Raw genomic sequence first — 6,289 nt, forward strand, 5'->3', positions numbered from 1 at the left:
GAGCTTGAAATAGCAAGATTCTACCTTCAAATTGGAATGTTGTTCATCTGAAGAAATACTACTTCTAAGGGAAGGAAATACCAACAGTCAGGTATCCCCATTCAAGATTTTTTATTTTTTAATTGTTAAAATTTTACTAATGATTTTAGATGATAGGCAAAAAGCTAGCCCACACTAAATGATGAATTACGACCTGAAAGACACGTGAAAAGGACATAATTCCCTGTCTAGGGTTACAACTATTCTGATGGAAATATAATGGGTTAAGCAGTCTTCATCTAAAATTGTACCTCCTAGTCCCGTATGTTTTTCCTTTTCAGGAAAAGGACCGCATAGAAGGAATAATCAAGTTCTCGAGATTTCATACTTCAAAGCTCAAACACTTGGGGGACTATATAATATGAATATGGTATATGCATGAAGAAGGCAAAGAAGCCAGAAATAATTAAATTTCAAGTCAAGCCTAAAGTCTACTCAACAAATATCAAGTTTAGAGCAAAGTCACGAGCCAAAAAATGCAAACTTAATCCAAAAACTATGATGAATACACTTGTGGATACAAATTTCAAACTCCTACGAATGTTTAGGTTAAAGGCAGTATTTAGCCATGGGTCATAAAGAAACCCTTGAATTTTTTTTACAAATCTGTTGTAAAGAAAACAATTACGAAAGAGTTATAGAAGATATCTAAATACGTGTAAGATGTTATTTAAGCTTGACAAAGTTCGAATAATAATTTTATCAAAGTTATTCCAAGAAATATGTGTGTTCCTATTTCTCCTTTTGCATGTTTACACCATTATAAAGTTGAGACGTCTTCTTCATTAAGTGTCGTATATAAAAGGGCCCTATTTTATAATTCATGTTTGATTCAAAAATCCATGAAATTAACTAAGCATTTCTAAAAATGCAAAAAGTTAAAAGGGTAAAACAAAAACCAGCACATTGAAATTAAAAAGAAACAAGACCCTGAACTTATAAAGAAAAAAGGCAAGAGCAAATCATTAAAAGAGTATAACAAAAACTCAAGTCGAAGGAATTATAAGTTGAAACAAAAACCTTTATAATATTCAGTTAAAACTAAGTATACACTTAGTTCTAACTTAATTGTCATTACAAAATCCCCGAAAAGACCAGGGGATATGTTGTTACTAAAAACATTATCCCTAAATGAGACCAGGGATAAAACCACCAAATATTCCACCAACAAAAAAAAGGGGTTAAACTTCACAAACAAACTTTCACTGTGGAGCAGGTTCTGAAGAAGAATTCAGGATGACATCATCAGCAGCAGAAGGCTCGATTTGATCAGAAGGAGCTGAGACATCCACCACACCGTGATCAGCTTCAACATTTTCGGGAGTATCAGCTATGGGTAAAGAAAAGCTTTGGCTTTGCTGAATTTTTTCTATTGTTTCCTTAATCTTTTCTAACTCAGCATCCAAGTTAAAACTTTCCTGGCTTACCTCCATAAGAGTATCATGGCGTGTGTTCAAAATGGCCTCACTTACTTCAACAGCAGCCTTGTCCTCAAGAGCCTCGTAGTCTCTTTCCCAATGGTCAATTTCACTCTTGAGCTCCTCCTTCTCAGCCAAAGCAGCATCATAAGAAGACTGCAAAGGGGCAAGTGAACTCTCCAAAAACTTGACCTTTTCAGAAGACACTCAGAGATCTTCTTGGGTCTGGGTGAGTGTTTGAACAAACTCACCAACATAAACCTCTTTCTCATTCAGCAAAGCCTTAAGGCCTCTAATCTCTTCAGTAGCTTTGGAGAGTTGTTCAGCAAAAGACGACTAGAAGAGGTTTTTATCCTTGCCCGCCTGGTTGGAAGAAGTTTTCTCAACTGCTAGCTCCGATGCCATGACTCTTAGCTGCTGCTCTAAGGGACATTTGTTTTGTTCTAAAACTTCCATCTCAAGCTGAAGACTTTCATACTGCTCTTTCCAATTGTCTGCCCCAATCTGGTAATCATGCATCAATTGCTCTGTATGGGAAACCCTTTTCATCATCTCTGTACCGATGAGATTGATCTACATAAAAAGAAGGATAAGAATCTTAGCAAAAGGAGAATGGAATAGAACATGAAAAGAAATTAATACCTTCAATGATGATTGCATGATGTCATTCATCCAAATCAAAGAACTATGACTTTCTAGCTTGGACTTTTCAACTGGACCAATCAAGGGTTTCAACCATACGTCATCTTGGCCTGACTTCTTCAAAAGATTACCATCGGTAGGAATCTTAATGGTAATTTGCTTCATCACTCTACTTCCACTTGAAGAACCAACTTCAGTTCGAGAAATATTAGTAGCATGGACTGTAAAGGAAGTCATAATGGCTTAAGGTAGAGCAGAAACAGCAACAGTAAGAACAAGCAAAGGGCGTTCCATTGGGATAGATACGGGTAAAGAGGCAAAAGGCACTTCCTCACACACCAAATCAAAACCTTCATTATCATACCCATACGAAAAAAGTTGTTCATCAGAGTCACGAGCTGCCATGGGAGTCTCTTCGTTAGAACTCACTAAAGTGGCTTCAACAGGCTCGGTCATAGGAACAGAACGAGGAGGAATAACTTCGTCATCCGAAATGACGCGTCTTCTAGCCCACGACCTTCTAACCAAAGAACTTCCATCTCGTTCCTGCTCCTCTTCAGATTCCTGGGGTTTGCCAGCTTTCCTTTTCGATGAAGAGCTTAAGATTATCTCCTGAGCTCCTGCCAAAGAAAGTCTAGAAGCTGCGATTGACTCAGCGCTTACACCACGAATAGGAAATCCTGATAAAAAGAAGGGTCAAATACACTCTAAAGAAAGAATGAATAAAAATAGAAGGAAAGGAATAAAGTTTTTACCGTGAGTATTAACCTTTCACCAAACCTATTTGAAAGGTATTTCCAAGATCTAACTTCCATCGGAGCAATGGTCAACAATTTCTCTACTCAACCACGGAAATTGGGAATCTTTTCAACAGTTCCCATGGTTGCTGAAAAAAGAAAAGTGAAACAGTCACGGGAAGTACAAACCCTTTCTCAAAAAAGGGAAAAAAGAAGAAAGAAAGTTGTAAAGAAAACTTACGTGCAAAATTCCACTTTTCGGGGAATGGTATATTTTCTTCACCTACTAACCCTACCGTAGGAGCAGCAACAAATCTGGCGTACCAGCCACGATTATCATCCTCAGGGCTGACTAAAACCCTCTTACTCTTAGCCACCAAAGTAAAAATTCCATGCCAGAACAACTTAGGAGAGTAGAGATGGAGCAGATGAAAAAAGGTGAAAGACAATTTAGCCAAATTAGCCAAATACCTTAAACATGCAACAACCTTCCATACAATAGGGCCGATTTGTCCTAAACACACATTGAAGAAGCGACAAAGTTCAATAATGACTGGATCAATAGGGGGTCTAAAGCCCAAGGTAAAAGGGTACGTATACACAAAAGAAAAGCCAGCTTTGAAAGAAGTAATCCTTTGATTTGCATTAGGGATCAGAATTGGAAAATCGAAACTCCAATGGCATTCTCTACGAACAATAGAGATCAAGCCTTCAGTAATCTGTGAAGGGAAAACATCAGCACGATCATGAGAAGACATAGAGGAAACCTAGTTACTAATTGATTCTCTATCAGTATAAAAAGAAAGTTCATAAAGGATAATCTCGTCTACTGTAGGTTCACGGGGACATAGAGGAAATCTGATTCCTAATTGATTCTCTATCAGTATAAAAAGAAAGTTCAGAAGGGATAATCTCGCGTAGGTTCACGAATTGACTCATTGGAATCGATATTTCTGTCAGAAGACCTATGTGTCAGAGAAGCCCTAGTTCTAGAAGATGAAGGAAGAGTGGAACTAGGTAGAGAAGAAGAAGAGCCTCTAATAGAAACCGACCCTAGACTACGCAATCTTCCCCCTCTCCTGCTTCTAGTAGGAGCAAGAGGAAGTTCAACTACAATAGGAACTCTTTGGGGATTAGGGTTCGAAGAAGACATAGCTGTACGAGGAAGAAGAGAAGATTGAATACTCAAAGATGGAAAACTTTTCTAAGAAAGAAAAGACAAAGGGTATATTTATACTCAGAAGCAACCGTTAAACAAAAAGGTAATGATGGGAACGTTATAATAAAAACTGTCACTTCGTGATTGATGTAAGCTGTAAAAGAGCCTTAAAAGACGCTGAAGGGTTACAGAACTAATCAAAAGTCACCACGTGTCACATGCATTAAATGGAAGTGACATACGAAGCATCAGTTCTGGAGAAGGTATAATGATATGTAGAATGGTGGCAAAAATTCCCGCTTTAATGAGATCCATTTCCCAAATATTCAATTGATGAATAAATGACAAGTGGGGGACTATCTGTATTGGAAAAAATCAAGTTAACATTTGGAATTAATTATGTGCTGACATGTCATGACACGTGGATCAATGAAAGAATGACAGCTAGCAAAGAGTATTCAAAGAGACACGAGCCTTAATAGGCACGGGCAAAGATTCGAGAAAACAAGAAGGAGCGGTTACTCGGATCTCTTGGTAATTTGAAGAGACATCGGAGGAATGAATCTAGATAGCAAAAAGTACAGATACGTATTATCTGAAATTAATGAGCATCAATGATGGAAAACGTTGTAGAATCTTCACGAAACAGTTACGATTGCCAATTATAACGTTTTCTTAATACCATTAATTGCTCATAATGGCTCTATTATGAGAGAACAGAAACATAGTACTTAGGAATAGCTATAAAAGGAGAAGAATAACATTTGTAAAGGACAGAGAATACTACTGGAATACACTGATTTACTTTGCTTTGCTTACTCTGCTACCTTTCAATTTAATTCTTCCTTTTCATTACCTAGTCATTTCCTTATTTGATTACCAGTAACCCGAGTTTTTCTAAAATTAAGCTTTGACCGCAATTCTTATTTTCTGGTTAAACAATGTCTCTATTTACTAACATTTGATCGTAAGTTTACTAGAAGGATTTTATGTAGCAAAAACATTTGGGTTTTATGAGGGACAATTCTCTCCCACGCTAGTTGTCTCTACTTACTAAGATTTGATCGTGAGTTGATGCGAAATGATAGAAGCATAATGGAATATCAAGAAAAAAAGGATTTTTAATGAACAATATTTGGATTTAGATGATACATACGTGCACTTTGAAATAGTCCTCGCGTTTACTGTATTCTTTTAGTAAGTTATGACAAACACCACTATACTATATTCTATTCAATTGTAAATGCATTCTTTTTAATTTTAAAATAAATAAATATTATTACATTAATCTTCAAGTTGATTAATATCTTTAACATATCGAAAAGATTAAATTAACTCGTATAAATGCATCAAGTATAGATTTGTTAAATTGTGAATCTCAGAGGAGGTTTTGAATGAGCCATTTTGATTACAAAAAATTAGTCAATCCTCATTAATATAAGTGCAGTCAATTTATCAAATTTGATACTGATACAGTTAGAAAATCATATAAATGTGTATTTGCCTGACTAACCTGATTACTGTGAAATTAGTATAATATAACATATAGATAGATAGACGTCACCGCGAAAATTTTTAAAATATGAAGACGAGAACTCAACCTTACATAAGCACAAAGCTTTTTCAGTGGAAGTGGGAAAGAAAATTTAGCTCTCCTTTTCACATATAACAGTTCTTTAATAATAATTTTTAAATAAAGAACCAAGAATCCTCACGGTTAATACTAAATAAAACATGAAAGGAAATAAACGTCACAGAAATTTATAGACCGGTTCGATATTATTTTTGCTTTCAAATTAAAATAGTTTCGCATATCTAAGGTACCATATTATTATCTACTCGTACATATTGCTCTATAATGATTGAATGTGTCAAACACGAACATGGTATAGTAACTTAAAATCCCTGCAGACGTAACGATACATCGATAGGAGGTGTTATGTAGAACAATGGTTTAGACGTGAAACTCATTGATTTACCTAAACCTTTCATATAATTCATACAAGCCACCTAGAACAACTTCATTATTATAATCTAGAATATCTTGATCCTAAATTTAATTTCCTTCAAGGTCGTCTACTTTTTCAATGTGTAACTTTAGCAGTCTTACCCTAACCTTCTGGATTTATCACACAACTTCAGTGAGTCAGTTCCACATTGCTTGGATAGCATGGCTGAGCTATCGGTGCTAGACTTGAGAAAGAATAATTTCAATGGGAGTCCCACTGATGGTAAGCACCCTCCACTTCCAACCAAGAGGTTGTGAGTTCGAGTCACCCCAAAAGCAAGGTGGG

The sequence above is a fragment of the Nicotiana sylvestris genome, chromosome 3 (assembly GCF_000393655.2).
Source record: "Nicotiana sylvestris chromosome 3, ASM39365v2, whole genome shotgun sequence".
Lineage (NCBI taxonomy): Eukaryota > Viridiplantae > Streptophyta > Magnoliopsida > Solanales > Solanaceae > Nicotiana > Nicotiana sylvestris.